Consider the following 22,661-nt stretch of genomic DNA (forward strand, 5'->3'; position numbering starts at 1 on the left):
ATCTAATATGGTAATATTTATTGGTGTCACAAGTAATGATTTGAAATTAGTCTCAAGATCATATTTAACTATCACGTTATAGTATTTGTGTCTTTTCACTGTTTTAGAGAAGTCTAAGGTATTGTTTGTTTTTTTGAAGTCAAAATGTCTGCAGTCCGCGGACCACATCTGTAAGCCTCTGCGGCAGAAGAGGTGGACCAAATGTCTGCAGTCTGCAATAAGAAGACTGTTTGTTTTTAACGTCTGCAGCTGTTGAAATAAATTAATTTTTCAAACTTAATTTCATGTCATAAAGATTAAAAATGCATTTTCAGCAAAAAGAGAAAGAAAAAAAACGGGTGGTCTTTTTTTTTTTTTTTTGTTAAAATGAGGTCTGAAGACCTTTGAAGACAGTGACTCATGTCTGCGCCAGGAAGACCTCGCGCAGACGTTTTTTGATCTGCGCACTTCCAAAAAACAAACACTCTGCGAGGGCATATGTCTGCGCGGAAAAGACAAAAGTGGTTGCGCAGCTCTTCACAAAAAAAACAAACAGCCCCTAAGTCTTGATCCATAAGCTTTAAGGATTACAAAAAGTTTTACATATTTGATGTAAATAACCCTTTGAAAATTTATCTTAGGTATTTTCATATATTAATTATGTTGTGAGTCACAACCAAAATAGATTAGTTGAATTTCCAAGCTTGCACGTAAGAAGTTTCAACGATAGTTTAGTAGTAATTGTTATTAGACAAAATTGCAAAAATGGTCCCTGTGGTATACATTTTTCTTGGGTTTTGGTCCAAACCACGAGTTTTTTGGCTTCGTGGTCCTTTTGGACTGGTTTGTTTGTGAAAATGGTCCCTATAGTTAACTCCCGTTAAAAACAATCGGTTAACCCCCTCATGTGCCTTCCATGTGAGGGTATTTTTGTCTTTTTATCTCTAGGGACTAAGAAAAAATAAAACCCCTTTTATGTACCATTTTTTATTTCTAGCTTCTTCCCCAACTTAGTAGATTCTCACGACCGATTCCAACAGAGATTGATTTGGGTGTTCTTCCTTGTGACAATAGTCAAATTTGGGTCAAGTCTAAGCCGGACAAAGTCAACGAGTCAAACCGGTCAACTCAATTAAACCTTGTATAATAGGGTTTGTATTATATAATTTCTGTATAACTCACTATCTTAATGAGAAAACATCACTTGGAAAGTTCGTGTGTTTAAATTTCTTTAACCTTAGTGCTAAACAATGAACAAGAACAATAAAACAATGTTGCATACTCATCGGGAGTGTGTAAGATCCCAAAACATGGCATAACGGGGTTTACGGACCTTGCATTGCGTAGCCGGACGCTCACATTCGTCACACACGAAAACGCTCTCAATCGTTTTCACTCTATCTCTTCTTATCGAGAATCTCTCCCAAATCTCTCTAAGTATGTGAAATCTCTCCCAAATATCTCTTTGTATGAGAAATCTCTCCAAGAATGTCAAATCTCTCCCAAATCTTTCTAAGTATGTGAAATCTCTCCCAAATATCTCTTTGTATGAGAAATCTCTCCAAGAATGTCAAATCTCTCCCAAATCTCTCTAAGTATGTGAAATCTCTCCCAAATATCTCTTTGTATGAGAAATCTCTCCAAGAATGTCAAATCTCTCCCAAATCTCTCTCGAAATCTCTCTCAACTTTCTATAATCACTCGGGGCATTCCGACCCTCGAATTTGACGAAAACAGCCCAAAAACGGAAGTTGGGCTCCAAGAACATGTTTTATCAAGTTTTTAGGGGGGGGGGGGGGGGGGGGAATACAAATTAAAACACCAAGAACATAACTAAATTTTTCTAACAGCTTTCATCAGAAAAGTTGGGCTCCATTCACGGACTGTTTTGGACAACTTAAACATTTTTGTTTTCAAAACTGTTTTAGATGTAAGTAGTACTAGTTCTTAGCTTTAAAATGAATACTTGCACATCTCGATACGATTTTTCTAAAATTTATGGTGATTTTTACAAAACTGTCTATTATTTCAAACACCAATCCGGACCAATCTGTGAATATGGACTTATTCACACAAGTTAGAGGTCACTAAAATTTATGGAAAAATTTATGAACAAACTAGACTCATTTTAAAAACTCTCAGAAGTTGCAGAACTTGATTTGGACATTTTATGATTTTTCTACAAATTTTCTAATAACAGTTACAGAAAATGTTATAATCAGAAAAGCACTAGCAATTTCATTTCACCTTGTAACATGTTGAGCAAGGTGTATATTATTATGTGTTTATGTGTTATTGCAATATATGACATTCTTGTGTTAGTATCTAGATATACACCAGTTAACAAATGGATTTTTACTAGATAAAGCATAGATTAAACAAAGTGTTATTATTGAAGTATACCCATTACACACAAACATTTTATTAAACTATGTTAAGTATAGTTTACGTACTTTGCTATTACTACCCTTGTTTTGATAAACTATAATAGGTATAGTTTATGATACATTTCCAAATGCATACATTTCAGAAGGGTACATTTATACAAAAGGGAAACTTTCATTATGTTAAGTGTAAATTCGTTAATAACTTTGTGAGACATTCGCTTCGCATAAATCATAAGTCCTGTATTGTAACCAGAGTCTCCTGGAGGGAGAGCGTGATAGTTGTATATAGATCTATATTGGGCTTGACAAACCCACACCAGAGCTGCTTGCAACAGCTAGACCGGCAGGTCTATGGTGACAAGTGTCATTTCAGTTCTACGACGCCCGAAGAACGTCGTTTTCAGGCCACCTAGGTCATAGTATGGTTATAATAACTCACAAAAAGTATTAACAAACTTAAGAATTTACGAGAATTTCATTAATATCATACGCGTTTATATTGAAATAAACTCACGTTATTTTCTGTAAATAAGGAAGATTACTCATACGTTTCAGTCTTTGGATACAAGACTACAATATTCATTTTAAGGAAAATATTGGATTTTTCTGGAACAACTATATAATTACGAGACAATCTTTTTCATAATTATATACAAAAACTTATGAACTCACCAACCATTGTGTTGACACTTTTTCAAACAACTTGTATTCTCAGGAAATCACTAAACAGGAAATCAAGTGGATTTTGAGGATGGGACGTTAAGGCGTCAAACGTTTCATGTTTTTTTTAACATATTGTAATTGATTTTGAAACATGTAATTCATACAATGATGTAACTCTTTCAATTATATATATGTTGGTTGTGCTTACTTTCATCATTGTTGTTATGATACTACACATGAAATCCTCCACCCCCGGACGTTTCCGCCATCCTTGGTTTGGGGGTGTGACATTCCTACTCCGAGGCGCAAGTTTGTTAACACCGTGAGGGGTTCAGATTTCCCGGAAATTAGTCTTAATGATCTAGCAATTGAGTTTTTCTCGGGGAAGGATAACAAATATGAGGTAGATGATGAGAGTGGAAGTAGTAGAAGCAGCCGGCCTGTTCGTGTGAAGTTTGAGATTAGTCATGTACTGGGTTCGTCTCAAAGGGGTGGAAGGTGTGTCAAGGCATAACGATGATACTGCTTCTAATGTTGGTGGTACAATTAGAGTCGTGCAACAAGCTGAGATTAGTTCTGCAACACCTTCGTCTTAAAGGCGTGGGAGGTCTGTGTCAAGGCGTAATGATGGTACTCATTCTAATGCTGGTGGTACTACTAGGCTTTTCCAAATGTTGATTCAAGGAGGAGGTAGTCTGTATCAAACGCACGATATCAGATTAGTGATTCTGAGGTATATTTTAGTTTGGACTTGATTGTATACTTTTATGTGTATGCTGAGTATCTTAGATGGAATCTCACCTAAATAGGAGTAAAGTAGAATTCTCAATGAAATCTATGACCCATTGATCTGAAGAAGTGGCATTTAGAGGCATTAGCTTTGAAAGTATCTCTATTTTTGTTCATTGTCATATGGAGCCATGAAAAGTGAGAAGACAAGCAGATCATGGAAAACTGCTTTGGTTGGCCTTGGAGGAACAATTGGGGAAACAATATTCTTTGTAATTTACCAAACTTCCGATGAAGAAAGAATCACTAAAACCCTATGTTTCTTTACTTATAGCATTCTTTACTTTGTATCAACCACAACTACTGCACAAGCTTATAAAATAGTGTTGTTTGTTTTTAGCTATGTTGTTTGTGTGCATTCCAACTGAATTTACATTCTTCTCAGCATCCAACTTTTAAATCATTTGATGGTTTTCAGTTGACCTTGATTGTAATGTAAGTTGGATTCATATTTTGTTCCATTTTCTTATGCAAAAATGGTCCCTAGAAGTAAAAAGACAGAAATACCCCTCATGTGGAAGGCACATGAGGGGGTTAACGGATTGTTTTTAACTGGAGTTAACTACAAGGACTATTTTCGCAAACAAACCAGTCTAAAAGGACCACGAAGCCAAAAAAACTCGTGGTTTGGACCAAAACCCCCAAAAAATGCATACAACAGGGACCATTTTTGCAATTTTGTCTTGTTATTATAATAAGTAATTTAAGTTCATAGACTCCATTAGTGGTTATTGAAACTCGAAGCACCCTATGCTTTCTTAGAATGTAACAAACTTTAGTATTATATATATATATATATATATATATATATATATATATATATATATATATATATATATATATATATATATATATATAGTTAGGTTCATTTGTTTAAACTAAGTATTGTGTTATCGTATGCATAAATGTGGGCCAATCAAAATTAAATAAAAAATTAAATAATTAAATAAATAAATAAAGGTAATTTAGTCATTTGTTTAATAACTTCCAAAAATAATCCCTATAATCTTGCTAGCCTTCACTCTTAACCTAATTTATTTTATTATATACAACCGTCGATGACCAGAAATAAAAAGAAGGGCAGCCTATCGACCTTGTACATCGATGAACTATCACTCCCTCACTGCTTTCTTTTTCTCTCTCGTCTATGAAATTAACGAAGAAGAAGCCTAGGGTCGACGACTTTTTGTCGGCGATTGCAGCCTTCTTTGCCTCCTACAGATCGTGTAGCACCATCACTCCACCATCGACTGTAGCTATTGTTGCTCCGTTGGTTTGCTGCTGACCAACGACAGGAAAGGAACCCAAAAGGGTCGCCGGAAAAGGCAACTTCCCTCCCCTTGTGAAATCAAGCAATCACCAAACACCACTCCACCACAAACTGTTGCTACTGCTTTTCTTCTGTGGATTGCTATCGGTGACCATCCTCAGCGGTTCCAACCTCCACTCCCTTGTTTCTTCGAAAAATAACATCACCCAATCACCACTATTCCTTCACTACCGGTGATGAGAAAGGAAACCACAATGGGCTCATCGAAGACGTCGACTGCAACTCCTCTTGTCGAAGAAGCATCACCCACATGCTTCCCTTGCCCACTGCTACTTCCAGTAGAAGCTAAATAAGGGCACGTCAACTGCAACCCCTATTGTGTGTAATGAGTGTGTAATGTTGTCTCAAAAACGTGGTTTTAGTATGCTTCCTGCCTTATATCATTGTGATTTAATTTTTGATGTGGCGCTGGCTCTTATTTCTTTTCAAATAGATTATGCTTTTGATTTCTATTCTGATTTCTGAAACAGAGTCAAAATGATCATTGGATAAAAAACAATGGGTGTTTGGATTAGGTGTTTGACATGGAAGGAAAGGAAATGAAAAGCAGTTTTTTGGCTAATATACATATCAGAATGAGTAGTTTTTTGGCTAATATCTATTGGAATGGAATCAAGAATTCCAATTCTGTTGGAATTGAATGACGAATTCCAATTCTGTTGGAATCACAAAAGTTGATGCTTGAAGAACGGACCACAAATTTGAAACAGACCTCATTATTCTTTTAAAATGTATCAGTCGTTGTTAGATTTTGATGTAATTATTAACAATTATTACCCGTATTCTATAAGAAATAATGTATTTGTTGTTTTTATTCTTCAATTGATTGTTCAAGAATTTGTTATTCTACACGAAATTTTTAAATTCATGATTGTTCAAGAATTTTTGAATATACTCATAATCATATTCTGTCAGAATGTCCAAATTAAAAGAATTATAATTCGTAAAATCGGATTTTTAAAATTAATAGATTTATGATCCCTTAAAAAATGCAATTTTTCTTTATTAAATGTATATTAATTGACTAAATTACCTTTGTAATTAATTAAGAAGATTTTTTTTAATTATATTTAATTCAATAATATATATTAATCACTTTCTTAAAATAAGTAAATTTGATTGACCCATATTTATGAATTCAATAACACAATAATTACTTTAAACAAAATAACCTAAGCATATATATATATATATATATATATATATATATATATATATATATATATATAGAGAGAGAGAGAGACAGAGAGACAGAGAGAGAGAGAGAGAGAGAGGTGGGATCAACATATAACCAAAATAAGTCATAGAACCATAAAGTAACCTACAAAAATCAAAATCAATAGTTATATTTAATTACTATCCAAAAAATTAATAGATCATTAAAATACACATTTATGGTCATTTATGAAAATATGCTCATTTATGATCATTAAAATAGTACCAGGTTATATTTCAATAGTGATTTTATTCATGATTTTGTTTGAACATGTATAATTTTGTATAAATGTTCAATTATGAACATATTTTCATTGAGAATTTGATTAGTTTTAGTGATTTTGATGAAAATGTGCATCCATGAACATTCGTACATGTTCATAACTGAACATGCATGAATTTGATCAATTTGATGGATGCACATGTCTTCTAAATCTGTTCAGTTATGAACATGTATGAATGTTGTGACATCCCCAAATTCACGATCATTTTAAAAATTTTATTTATATTTATTTGAAAATCAGAGTATTCATTTTAAAAAAAAATAATATTGCGGAATTTGTTCCTAGAAAAACATGATAAACATATTATCAAAGCATTTCCAAATAAATGTATTTTGTTTATATTAAAACTTTGGGATGTCGTCATCAATACAGAAACATAAACATAAACAGACCTTACATTCATTTACACTAGTGATATACATCTCCTTTAATCTCTCACTGTAATGTAGCTTCATATCAACACCTGTGATACAAATAAAATAAGTGAGTTAGGTTGAGAAACCTGATGAGTATAGAAGGTTTTCAATCCCACAATGTTATATCATATTTATATGTTTTAGAACTCCCAACATATACAATTTCACCTCATATAAACAATTTTTACCCCACCCCATCGATCCTTACAACGACACGATCTATACTCTCGGATCTAAAGTTAACCTCTTTACCTAATCCATACTCCAGGATCTAAAATTAACCTCTTTACCTAATCCATGCTCCCGGATCAGGTATGTCTAATCCATGCTCCCGGATCAATAACTATTCTCATTCCATACTCCCGGACTAAGGACAATTGACTATGTCTAATCCATTCTCCCAGATTAATGATAAATAAATATGTTCTCTCGATACTCTCGGAATAAGGACAAAATAAATAAGTCTAATCCATGATCTTAGATCAATGAAAAGTTTTAAAGATCTACCATCCGTGTATATCTCACTCGTACTCATAAGGAGATATTGCCCAATATTTCTCTTAATTAATTTAGGCATACTTTGTATCCTAAATCATCATATATTATCAAATATGCTCTTAACAGGTATTTCAGGCAATATCAAATATTTTACACACAAACATATATCTAATACTTTAATCAATACTTGTATTAAAATCATGTTCATGAAAGGGACTATGCACTAATTTGTTAAAGTGATGACTCGAAACTCGGACAGCGCTTCGCTTCTAACAATCGTCTTTTCCTTCGACGAAACCTAATATCATTATCACTAGATTTTAGTATAATATTTATAGAGACTATTATTGTTTTATAAGTGTTAAACAATACTTTTCAACCACAATGTACAGACAGAGACCAGACATGAAATACCGTAGGGCAGGACCATTTTGGCATTATAGCACTTCTGAAATCCAACAACCATATACGACCCTTCAAACCAAATTCCCCGTACCGTGAGTAGTTAAAATATATTATAATAACACTTTGTATATTATATTTTAATATATTTATTGCTTGTAAGTTTATAATAACGATATTGAACTTAAACATAAGCTATACTTAAAGTAGGGTAAGCATATCTCACCTACCGGGGGTTTGGCTAGGAAGCAGATTCTGCGGGGGTAGAACTTCCGAGCCGAAAATATCTTTTTTCGGAGCCTTATGGCACTCCGGGGGCTTTCCTCTAGCTCTTAGAAGTTACTAGAGGTTGGGGAGGTTTAGAGAGAAGTTAGAGAGAGAGAGAGAGAAAGAAAGAGAAAAGGGTTGAGGTGAGAGGAAAATGAGTGAGCCTCGCATGGTATTTATAGGCTAAAAAATGGCTCAACTCGGCGAATTCTGAGCCTCCAACTCGTCTAGTTAGGTGTCAGGTGTCACCATCTGGTGGCAAGGCATGGGGAGGAAGCAATGGCTCATATCGTGCCACGTCACCCACTTCACATAAGCCCATCATGACTTCTAAATTCCGTAACTTTCGCATACGAGCAACATTTTCGATGTTCTTTATATCCACACGTAGGTATTGACAAGATCTACAACTCTCCTTTTGACTTCATCGACTAATTCTTGACCAATTTTAAATTTAACAGTATGAGAATATTACATTGTTTACCAACCGTGTAAAATTCATAACTTCTACATACATACTCCGTTTTCGACTGTCTTTTTATCGTCGATCTCCCATTAATGAGATATCCAATTCTCATTTAGGTTTTGTTGGTTAAAATCGATTGATCTAAAATTCGAATTTCGGGCTACATATTGTCATGTCAAATCTTAGAAAAATCATAACTTCCTCATACGAAGTCAGATTTGGATGTTCTTTTTGTACACGCCCTCAGTTTAATGTATACTATGACTTTCGTTTAGATACCTAATGCTAAAAAGTAATTTATCAAAAATTCACTTTTTATGTTACGTGGTGTCGTGCCTGTTTAGCCGTAAAACTTCGACGAACCATAACTTCTTCATTATAACTCGAATTTCGGTGTTCTTTATATGTACAAAACCATTGTGACATATAATATAACTTGATTAAGATTATTCATTATAAATAGTCTTCCATCAAAAATTCATTTTTGATGCTTATTGTCTCTAAATTGACTAGCCCAGTTTTTTGCAGGCGTTACAATTATCTCCCCCTTAGGATGATTACGTACTGGAATCATCAACAAAACGGGACTTGTATAATGACTCCATACGTTATCTTTTCATCCTAGATAATAACCGTAACTCATATGTTCCCTTGAATGAGTATTTAACTCTTGGACTTCTTAACTGTTGGCGATGATCAATCTTGCATCTGCTCTCTATCCTATGTTGGACTTTCAATTGTAACCTTTGAGTTACAAAATTGATCCTTATTGGAGACTCCTACCTCTTCCTAAGCATACTTAACTTAAGAGAAGTTCTTTACTTCGATTATCATGACAGACCAATATGTCATGTTCTAATGACCTCTCATCGTATGATGCATTACTTAGACTCAGGTCTCTTAGAGTCAAAATCCTAAATGGAATATACATTCCTTCATGTTCTAATGCGATATAATCACGTTCTAGCATGTAGTACTTCTAACTCCAAGCTTCTTTACTTTAACGGTGATCGCGATACTTCTATTGATCGCTTTGATTATCTTTCACTTCAATCTTCTGGCTTAAATCAGATGCTACATCGATCTTGGTTCTCTGAACCACGTAACATACTCATCTTAGTTGGATTCGATCTGATATGATCATTAGGGTTGGAATAACAATCATCTTCTTAGTTATTACCGAAACGATGGTAACGACATACTTGAACAAAACATAATCAATTACTAGCTTCTTGGTAACCTTGTGACTTTCTCTAGTCCAAGTGTGAGTGGTGGTTGTCGAGGCCAACAAAATTAATAACCCTAAATCTTACACACTAAAATAGTGTATAGTGGTAAAGGGGTCGAATCCACGGAGATTGGTTCAATTTATAACCCTATGAAAAATCTCTTTGTAAAAATACTTGTAAAATAACAATAAAAATAAAATGGGGGTTTTGGCTTTTTGAAATACTTGAAACAAACTAGAATTACCTATGATTTAAACATAAATTTTCAACAAAAATAAGGGTTTGATGTAAAATCAATAAGGGAGAGATGGTTGACTTAAAGTTTCCTCACTTTGACTTTTGATGAACATATCATTAGAATCCAATGGTGCAATACTTTGATTTAAATCCTTAATTTGGCTATAGTAATCCAAGGAGCTTGAGATTACCTAGACTTTTCTTAATTGTTGAAATGGCTAGAGAAGCTCATAACAATTTCCTTAGTCAAAGTCACTAATTCCAAATAGCATGTAATTAGTGAAAGTCAACTAGCATTAAGAACCAAAAAGTCACCAAATCCAAGAGGAGTCAATTGCTTTCACTACCATGTTGGAGAAAATGTTTTTATTATTGTGTGAAGCAAAAACAACACAAAAATCATTTGTTGCTTGCTAATTTAAGGATCATTTACTTAATCAAGAAATTAGCCAACTAATCACCACAAACACATTTAAACTCATGAATAAAAACATACTAGTAGTGATAATATGATAAAAAACAAAACATTTCCATAAAGATTCAAGAACAAGTTCATGGATTCTTCAACATTCAACAAAAGTTCAAAGGATTCAACAAAAAGTCAACCAAGATTAGTTTAGCCAAGCATGGCTAAACTCAAGTAAACAAAGTTAGTTAAGATTGTACCAAACATTTGACAAGAATCAAGAGATGAAAAGAAGATATTCTTAAAGTGTTCTTGGCCTTCAAAAGTGCTCCAAACTCCAGAGAGAAAGTGTCAAACTCGGACCTCCAAGATAAGGCTGAAGAGGCACACCAACCTTCCCAATATAGAGCTCTAAGTAAAATCTCGAAAATGCCCTTGTCAGGAATCCATGTGGGCCGCGTGACTACGACGGAATTTTTGGGCTTCTTCAATTGTTGGGCCCCCACAGCTAATCCATTGGCCCAGTTCGAATCCAATCAGCTTCTAGCCCATTTTTCTTCAATATTTCTTCAATTAGAGCCCAATTTGTCTCTCCACATCACTCATAACTTCCGCAAACTCCTAGACATCGATCTTGCACACTCAAGAATTCTCCCGTGCCCTTTCAAATTTAAAGTTCAACACTTCCGCGCCTTCAAGCAGTCGACAAGCCTACTCCCTGAATCACCTCCACAACCATCAAGCACGAAATCCCCACTGCTCTTCAAGTCCAATCGCCTTCCAAAAGACCCCGCACATTCCCGATCCTCTAGTTTTCTTAAAATCTGCAATAATGCTCAAGAAATTAGAAAGTACCCGAAATGGTCATAAAAATAACAAAAAGGAAAATATGCATGGAAATTAACTAAAATGCGAATGGAATGTGCTAAAAAAAACTATTAAAGAAGTAAATAAAATGAAGCTATCAGTCAGTCTTGTGCTTCCGGTAGTATAGGCCTCTACTAACTTTCACATCTACTCATACTCGTCCTAAGTATGTCTCGCAGTCCCCAAGTTCTTATTCCCTAAAATCACAAAACAATTTAACACATACGGATGTGTCCAAATAATCATAAAAATTTCCTTAGACTCTACTAGGACTTCTTCAATTCGTATCTTCAATCATCAATTCTACTTCAACTCGGTTGGTGGTGGAAATGCTAGATGATGGGATAACTTCATGGATTATACCAAAAGTTCTTTCTTTCAGCTAATCAAAAGTGTACTTCTCTCGTACAATACACATTATTTATTAGACGCATTCTAAAGGAAAGATACCTCTCTTACGATATCTTCCAATATGTATCATTCACTCTCACCAGCTTTCTTATTTCCTCTATTTGCTCAGTTTGGTATGACTCCTTATCATGACGTTCCATACACCATAATAGCTGTTCAAGACGAGAAAATTTAAGATAAAGAAGGTTTAGATGTGTAATCCTTCTTATTACTCCAAAAAGTTTACATGCCAGTTCTAATATTGTAATTAAATGTTTAGAAATTTGAACACATAAAGTTTCTAGATCCGGTCGGCATCAGACCATAGATCCAATCAAATAATGGCATCATAAAGTATGACAAATCATTTAGCACATAAAAACATTTTAGACATTTTCCCTAAATATGCTAATGCTTGTGTCTATTCAGGCGACTACCTAAAATATATTAGACACACTCCTCACGATTATCGCTTAACATTCTAAGTTTAAGTTTAGAAATAAATCTTTATTCCTAGTTTGCTTAAACTAATGCTCTAATACCAAATGTGACATCCCCAAATTCATGGTCATTTTAAAAATTTTAATTATGCTTATTTGAAAATTAGAGTATTCATTTTTAAAGAATAATATTGCGGAATTTGTTCCCAGAAAAGCATGATAAACATATTATCAAAACATTTATGAAGAAATGTATTTTGTTTATATTAAAACTTTGGGATGTCATCATTAATACATAAACATAAACATAAACATACATTACATTCATTTACACTAGTGATTTACATCTCCTTTAATCTCTCACTGTAATGTAGTTTCGTATCGACACCTGTGATACAAATAAACTGAGTGGATCAGGTTGGAAAACCTGGTGAGTACATAGGGATTTAAATCCCAAAATGTTATATCACATATATATGAGGTGAAATTGTATATGTTGTGAGTTCTAAAACACACACACACACACACACACATATATATATATATATATATATACAATTTCACCTCATATAAGCAAATTTTACCCCACCCCAACGATCCTTACAACGACACGATCTATACTCTCGGATCTAAAATTAACCTTTTTACATAATCCCTAGGATCTAAAATTAACCTCTTTATTTAATTCATACTCCCGGATCAGGTATGTCTAATCCATGCTCCCGGATCAATAACTATTCTCATTCCATACTCCCGGACTAGGGACAATTGACTATGTCTAATCCATGCTCACAGCTTAATGATAAATAAATATGTTCTCTCCATACTCTCGGACTAAGGACAAATAAATAAGTCTAATCCATGCTCTCAGATTAATGACAAGTTTTAAAGACCTACCCTCCGTGTATATCTCACTCGTACTCATAATGAGATACTACCCAATATTCCTCTTAATTAATTTAGGTTTACTCTGTATCCTGAATCATCATATATTATGAGATATGCTCTTAACACGTATTTCTGGCAATATCAAATATTTCACACACAAACATATATTTAATACTTTAATCAATACTTGTATTAAAATCATGTTAATGAAAGGGACTATGCACTCACTTGTTAAAGTGATGACTCGAAACTCGGACAACAATTCACTTCTAACAATCGTCTTTTCCTTCGATGAAACCTAATATCATTATCACTAGATTTTAGTCTAATACTTATAGCCACTATTTATGAGCGTTATTGTTTTTTGAGTTTTAAAAAATACTTTTCAACCACTATGTACAGATAGGGGCCAGACATGAAACACCGGAGGGCAGAACCATTTTGGCATTATAGCAATTCTGAAATCCAACAACCCTATGCGGCCCTTCAAACTAGATTTACCGTATCGCGAGTAGTTAAAAGATATTATAATAACACTTTGTATATTATATTTTAATATATTTATTGTTTATAAGTTTATTATAACATTATTGAACTTAAACATAAGCTATATACTTAAAGTACGGTAAGCATATCTCATTTACCGGGGTTTAGCTAGGAACCGGGTTCTGCGGAGCAGAACTTTCAAGCCGAAAAGCTCTTTTTCTCGGAGCCTTTTGGCACTCCGGGGGATTTCCTCTAGCACTTAGAAGTTACTAGAGGTTGGGGGAGGTTTAGAGAGAAGTTAGAGAGAGAGAAGGGTTGAGGTGTGAGGAAAGTGAGTGAGCCTCTCATGGTATTGATAGGTTGAAAATGGATTAACTCAGCGAGTTTTGAGCCTCCAACTCGTCGAGTTGGGTGCCAGGTGTCACCATCTGGTGGCAAAGCGTGGGGAGGAAGCAATGACTCAGATCGCACCACGTCACCCACTTTGCATCATCCCATCCTGACTTCTAAATTCCGTAAGTTTCGCATACGAGCAACAATTTTGATGTTCTTTATGACTACGCGTAGGTATTGACAAGATCTACAACTCTCCTTTTGACTTCATCAACTAATTCTCGACCAATTTTAAATTTAATAGTATGAGAATATTACATTGTTTACCGACCGTGTAAAATTCATAACTTCTACATACGAACTCCGTTTTCAACTGTCTTTTTATCGTTGAGCTCCTATTAGTGAGATCTTCAATTCTAATTTAGGTTGTGCCGGCTAAAAATCGATCGATCTAAAATTCGAATTACGGGCTGCATACTGTTATGCCAAATCTTTGAAATATCATAACTTCCTCATACGAAGTCAGATTTGGACGTTCTTTTTATGCACGCTCTCGGTTTAATATATACTACGAATTTTGGTTTAGTCCCCTAATTCTAACTTTGTTAATACTATTCATTCTCAATAATCTTCCATAAAAAACTCAACGTTTATTGTCTCCAAATTGACTAGCCCAAATCTACAAGAGTTACAAATGCTCATAGATGTATATATATTCATGGATGCATATTGTCTTCAAAATCACTAAAACTAATCATATTCATAATTAAAATATGTTCATAATTGAACATTTATACAAAATCTCCCTACCTAATAAAAGAGTAGCACATTTGCCACATGTCAATCAATTAGAGTTTTACATTAATTATTTGTCACTCGTCATTCTAAGGTTTTTCCTCATTAATTAAATTTCCACTAATTCACTCCTCCATTTTACACATATCAAACATGTCAACAAAAAAATTATTTATAATATCTATTGCCTAATTTATTAAATTATTAAATTTTTTTTATCATAGCTCAATAATTACCTTATAATTTAATTAAAATTATTTTTACATTTCTAATCCATGCTGCCCACAGGTTATAAACTAGTAAAAGAATAGTTTTATTCTCCTTTTGACATGTGTCACCATATTAGGCATCATAATTAATGCATATTTTAGTTTTTTTTTGTCATTTGTCACCTTATTATGTCTCCTAATTAATGCATGCCACTTGTCAACCTATTAATTCTTCATTTCAAATTTTAAATTTCTCACTCTAATTACATTAAATTAATAACATTAGAATAAAAATTAAAATAAATTTAATACAAATTATAAATTGATATAATTTTACATATTTATTTAAATCAATGATCATAATTTTATATAACTAAAAAATAATCACTTAATTAATAATTTATTTAAAATAAATGATAAATAATTTTGAGTTTTTACTATTAAAGTTTAACTAATTTTGTAACCGTGGTTACCACGGGTTATAACTAATTATAAATATTCATACAAAATAACGAATAAAACCACTTGGCACACTACAAACATAAATGCCTATAAATTGGCTACAGATAAGTAACCATCTTCAACTTTGTGATTAACCGATTCATTTAGCTTCAGTTAAATTTAATGCAACCTAATTCCATAATCCTTCACTTGATAATTGAAGTAAACCACACATCTAGAGGTAAGGATTCTCCATATGTTCATATACGATTTGGAAATTCATCTGTTCATATACAATTTCATCAAACATATATTAGCCGTAAAGCAAGAAACAAAAAGTCAATTATAAATTAAAAAACACTAAGCAATAAAATTAATTTTGAAGTGGAACTAAACAAATAATATAGGAGGTGACGAAAGATAAATGATTAGATGCAATAAACATCATGTCAATATCAATGGAAGAGAATGTTGACACTCACATTCTTTTAAGCACAACAAAAAAACTATAAACTTTTATGGTTCTACTTTATTTAAATGTACTAGATTATGACCCGCGTAAAATGCGGGGAACATATAAAAATATACATATAAAGTAATAAAAAAGTTGGCACAATAATAATAATAATAAGGTAAAGTAACAAAAAACAACTTAACATTATTGGTAATATTTAAATGTCTGAATATCTATAATTGTTGAATAATCTCTTTATATACAACATGTTTTTTACCGATGACGCAAGAAACGACATATAATTGATCATGATTGAAGTCGAGTCCTAGCAAGTATTGCAAGGTTATGTGTATAATATGATTTGTCTATACAATTGATGAAACATTACATGGTCTCAAATAAGCAATAGTTACTTGAAATATGGAGGTAGAAACAATGGACTAATTTTACTTTCTTTTGTAGCATCACACATTCATTTAGTTTTATTTTAGCCATGTACTATGAAAAATCTATCCTATTATAGTTATATAATTCAAATAAATTTGTTTAATTTTATTTTTATATTTTGTAGACAATGCATTAGGAGCAATATACATTTAGTGATGTTTTTATTATAATAAACTTTCGAGAAGGAAATTTTGTACACATTGAGAAATAACAACACCCTAAGAAAACATAAGAAAAATATTATTATGAGTACCAACAAAGACCCATACACAAACACGCATACATAATGATATAGTTTTTAGAGCAATGTATAGCAACTTTTGGCATTACGTAAAAATTGTGCAAAAAAGAGCATTTCCGGAGCAATTTATAGCAACGTATTTCCGTTAAATGGACATTTGTATATCAAGTAAAATAGACTAAAGCGAACACATTTTGGTCAAAATGAGATATTTGTTGGAAATGTCAAATTGACAAAAATGCGGCCATTTTGGCATCAGGTCAAAATTGTGCTATAAAAATAACATGGAGCCTATAAAAATTGTAATTATTAATCATAAACTACAAACAATTATTCTACTACAACATTAGACGTTTTATCCGCAAGTCTATCATCGTTAGCTATAATCCAATTTACTTGATATTAAAATGTCTGTTTTAATAATAAATTGTTTTGAAAATGCTATTATTGCATCATTTTGACCTGATGACAAAACCGTCTCATTTTGACCAATTTGAGTAAAATGCCCATTCATGACTTAGGCTCTAACTTTTTTATGCAAGTTTCATTTCATCACTATAACGAAATACAAATTCACATTGTTAAAACATTTTAAAAACCAAATATAAGATGCTATAAAAACCATTAAAAAATGCTGTTTTTTTTTTCGCTGAAAATATAGGATGCTATTTTTGCCGTCAAAAGTAGCATGTTATTTTTACCCTAAAAACTAAAGTTGAATATTATTTTTGTCTAGAAAATAAAAGTAGCATGCTATTTTTTGGCTTAAAATGAAAATCATGCTATTTTTATCTAATAAATGAAAAGTATAATGCTATTTTTTGTATAAAAATGAAATTAATGTGCTATTTTTACATTGAATTTTGAAATTGCATTCTACTTTTATGTTAAAATTAAAGTAGCATGCTATTTTTTCTTTCAAATTGAAAGTAGCATGTTGTTTTTGTCTTAAAAAAGGAAGTGACATGATATTTTTTTTCTTGAAAATGAAAGTATTTGATATAACAATACATACTTTTGACACCCCCTACCGATTATTGGCTTCTTTTATGCTTACTTGTAATTACAAATTCTAATGCTTTTATCAAGCATTAATGCTCAAGATCTATCGTAATGCAGAAAACTAATACATCCGAAATTAGGTACTACATTGGTTTTATGAAAACCAGTAGTCTATAAGTAGTTCTGATGTTTGTAGTTTCCAATCTTAATGTCATTAATGAGTGGTAACTGACATGATAAAAACATACTTTAACAATATCAACGTTAAGTGTAAGAAATCTGAACTATGTATCTTAAGAACAACAATAAAATTAGAAAAAATAAAATTGAAAGTTGAAATTGGATGTTTATTCTATTGATATGAATAGGTTTTGGCATGTGTGTCCTCAATTTCAGATATGCGATTCAAGCCACTTTTGCAAATATAAACTCAGTCAAAATCAAATCAAAGTTGTCGATATGATGGTTTGTTTATCGATTTTGAGTTAAAGAGGTTTAAAGCGTAGAGAGAGAATTAGGGTTGGGGCTGTGACATGATAAAAAAAAAAGAGAACGAATTAGGGTATTTGTTAACGGCGCATGGATATTAAGGAAAGTTTTAAAAACCTAATAATGCAAAACTCCTATTATAAGTAACATCTTGTGTATTTGATTTGCATGGTTAAAAGAACACAATTGTATTGTTTAATTTGTAATCTATTAATGTCCTTAGGGTGGTTCTATGGTTATATATATATAAAGTGAAAAATGAGAAAATAGTGAAAAATATAGGAATTAGTATTAGTTATTGTAGTGGTTAGAAGAGTACATTATTAGAATAAAATCGTTAAGCTTGGAAATTAGGTAAATAAACTTTGAGGATGAGAGATTTTTGAAGGGTATATTTCTAGAGTAAGTAAAAATGAGTGTTTTTTAGATTGATAGGTAATTAGTTATGGAGATGTTAAGTATTTCAAACCTGAAAAGTTAGAGAGGACCAATACACAAATATGTGCATGATTCTAAATATGAAAAACGTTTTGTTTTGAATTGTTTCTTTGTGGCTCTGATAAATGACACTTTATTGAATTGATGTTGGGATGAATAGCGAATTTTGGCCTAAATTGATTCTTGCTTGCTTAAGGACAAGCAAAGTGCGTGAAGTATTTTAATATCGTTTATTTTATACATATATTTTGTGCGATATCAAGTACGTTAAGCTCTGTTTTTAATGTAAATTTAGACAAAAGGTATTTTTAATGCATGGAAATGATATATTGTAGATAAATTATGTTGTAGAATGAATAGAAGAAAAAATGAAGTCGGAACTAAACAAACAGGAAGTTAAGGATTTATGAATTTGTGTGTCGCGTCTTGTTGATATGTGTGCCGTGTCAAAGCTCTAGGGTTCGTAACCCTATAAGATTTTGGTTATGCGTGATGCACCTTATATCCTTACATGTTGTGTAATATAGGTACGAAGAATTAGTATAAATAGGTCGTTTTCTTTTACCTAAGGAGGGAATTAAGATGTGGCTAAGTTTTGGAACTAGAGAACGACCATAGGCCGTTTTGCAAGTTAGAGTGCTCTATTGAAACATGAATATGAGAAGTCATAAGCATAAATCATTGGGATATCTTTCGGCTTGTTTAATCATTATGTTTATCACACTTTTTATAATTTTTTGTTTCTAAGATTATGGGCTAAAACCTTTTCTTTCGCTTATATGTAAATGAAACCTAAAGTTATGTGTTAATTTTGTGAATCAGGTATTGTAAGTTGTTTAAATTATTATGTTTGATTGATCAAACATCCATATGTGTTGAAGTTTACATCTTTATTGCCAATTGTTGAGTTAGTGCAGTTTAGAGGACCAATCTTACTGTGTGACTTCAATCATGACCATTTGAAATTATGACTTGATATGGACCAAATCATAGGGTTAGGTTAATGAAGTGATTAACTTTAATGTGTATGTGTTGCATTAGATGACCATTATATGTACCAATTAATTGTCTTGGCCATTGAGATTAACAACCATATTAAGTTCGACATAATATGAACTACAAGATAGATTTAGGGATGACAATTTTACATGACTATTCTGATTAGAGTCCTTAACATCATAGGAATAATGAACATACCAAATGATCTAATTAACTTATGAATCAATGAATAACAACTAATATCCGTTGTAGTTTTTATGAATCAACCATATCTGAAAAGGAGAAATCAAGTCTAATTAATTAATTTATTATTATTTTTTGTTGTTGTTGTTGTTATTTTTTGAGTTTAACAATCCAAATTTAGCTTACCCAATAATTAAATTTTCTAATATTAATTCATTCTCGTTCCCTTAGTGTTCGAAAACTTGGTCTTATAGTAGAGTAAATTACACGAATGGTCCATATGGTTTGGGGTAATTTGCACGTTTGGTCCCTAAATTATTTTTTTAACTCGGAAGGTCCCTAATGTTTGTTTTTGTTACGCGCTTGGTCCCTGTATTACCTAAAAATATTATTTTGCCATTGATTTTTTAATTAATTTAAATAAACACACCCCAACTCTACTGTAGCACCTGACTCCTGGTATGTGGAAATTTGTTTAAGTGTTTGCATTCTTAGCCTTGTACTCGGCGAGTTGTAGGCCCGACTCGCCGAGTAGAGTCGGGACCCGGGACACGTTTTAAGTTGGCGACTCGGCGAGTCCGTATTCTGGACTCGGCGAGTCACCGCTGTTGGATGAAACCCTAAGTTTCAGGGGTTTGCACCCTATTTAAACTCTCATTCCGTCCCAATCTTGCCCCCATTCACCCTCAGAGCCCTATATCTCGTTCAAACTTTGTTTTCTTGTGAGTTTGAAGCTTTTGGTGTGTCCTCTTGAAGTTTTGGAGTGGGAAGAAGAGTAGATCAAGAAGAAGAAGAGGAGGTCAGGCATCTTTGAGCTATCTCAGTGTGTTTCCTAAGGTATAACTCGTTTTCCCCCTTGTTTTCATGGTTATTGTCCCTTATAGCTCCATTAAAGTCCTCTTTGAACCATTTCCAAGCTTATGTATGTTTGAGGGTTTGTAATAAGCTGATTGACCTTTAGATCTATGCATGGTTGAGCTCCAGGAGCTCAGATCTACTGTCTTTTTGGAACCATATTGCATGAAAGCCCTAGATCTACCCCTTTTGGTGCATTTTGGACCTTAAAACCCTCATGGTTGTCTATTTACACGTAAAGTTGGAAACTTTACGTGTTAATCAAGCCCCAGGATCACGGATCTATGTATGGCATGAGCTGGATTCAAGCAGAATCGACCATATAGTAATTGCATGGTAACGACTCGGCGAGTCGTTCATCTGACTCGGCGAGTCGGTTCGCGAGTCTCCGAGTTTGTCCCCTTTTCGTTGTGTCGAGTAGAGTAGTGAGTCCTGAGTGGACTCTGTGAGTTGGAAGCCAAACTCGCCCATGAAGGAACTCGGCGAGTCAATGCCCTGACTCGGCGAGTTCAAGGCAATCTTCTTAGATCAAGAACAGACTCGACGAGTTGTTCATACAACTCGGCGAGTCACAGCATAAAGTGTTCATCGAATGAAGATGAACTCGGCGAGTTGTTCATACAGCTCGGCGACTAGGATGAAGAACTTGGACATCAGTTTAGAAGGAGAACTCATCGAGTCAATGCCTAACTCGACGAGTAGAGACGGGATACAGGTCAATCGATTGAATAGGGACTCGGCGAGTTGGAGAGCCAACTCGGCGAGTCGGGTCAACTGAAAGTTGACTCTGACCTTGGCTTATGACTTGGTCAGGAGTAAAATAGTCATTTTACCCCAAGGGACAGTTAGCAATGATTGATTGAGTGTTTTGTGGGAATTATAGCCGGAGGATTTCCGGAGCAGCAGCAGGCAGTTAATTCCCACGCAGATCAGCAGCTTCTTCGAGGTGAGTAACCTTCCAGTAGCGGTGGGTCTACGGCCACAATGCCGGCCCACCAGTAGGAGTTGTATGTAGATGATTGTCTCTGTGATATTCATCTAGGGATTACTACTACCTGTGTTATGCTTATGTGCTAGTATGATATGATGTTGTGTGCTAGTGACAGTAGGGGGAGATAGTCCCCAAGAGATCCGGTCGGTAGGGCCGAAGGGGTAGTCATACTCAGCCATGTTAGATAGATTCTGATATATTGATACATGTTATGTGGTAGTAGTAGAGGGGAGAAATAGTTCCCCAGTATCCGGTCGAGAGGACCGAAGGGGAGGCCAGCACCCAGATATGCCAGGCAGTATCCGGTCGAGAGGACCGAAGGGGAGGCCAGCACCCAGGTATGCTAGGCAACGTCCGGTCGAGAGGACCGAAGGGGTAGGTCGGGCACCCAGATATGCCTGACAATATATGTATGTTATGTGATTATAAGGTATGTGGTACAGTGGGGGAACTCACTAAGCTTCGTGCTTACGGTTTTCAGTTTTGGTTTCAGGTACCTCTTCTTCGAAGGGGAAGGAGCCGGCGTGGTAGCGGTACATCACACACACGCTTTGCTTTCCGCATCATGAGATCCTCCTGGGAATTTGTACTCTGACACTTTAATGTTTTATAAAAATATTTCTAGACACGCAGTACCTTTTGTGAAATGATATCATCGTCGAGCCTTTTATTTTTAACGTTTTGCCATGTACTTGTTTTAAAAATGAATTTTTTAGCCGGTATTTTTGGGGCGTTACAAGTTGGTATCAGAGCCTTGGTTTGAGGAATTTAGACTCACCTTCGGGGTGTTTGAACTCAAATCGAGGGAGCAAAAGATTTTTCAAAAAGAAATGTTTTCTAAGAATTAAGAAAAGGGTTTGAGAAAGAAAGAAGTGTGTGATGTGCGCAACCGGCCGAGCTCAAGTAAGTATTCCCCAAAGTACCCATACAAGCTTATGTTGTGTTTATCAGTTTCAGTAGAACAACATGCTAGAATAGGACTAAGGATCTAGTAGTGATGCCTTATGTGCCTGCTTTATGTGCTTCAGTGTATGAAAATTGCATGCTAGAATTGAGTAGACAGCAGTAGGATAGCCTGTTAGGTTATGCCTGATAGTATGAGTTTAACTCTATATGCTAGATCAGTTTTTCTCTATGAGAGCGGA

The sequence above is a fragment of the Lactuca sativa genome, chromosome 3, assembly GCF_002870075.4.
Source record: "Lactuca sativa cultivar Salinas chromosome 3, Lsat_Salinas_v11, whole genome shotgun sequence".
Lineage (NCBI taxonomy): Eukaryota > Viridiplantae > Streptophyta > Magnoliopsida > Asterales > Asteraceae > Lactuca > Lactuca sativa.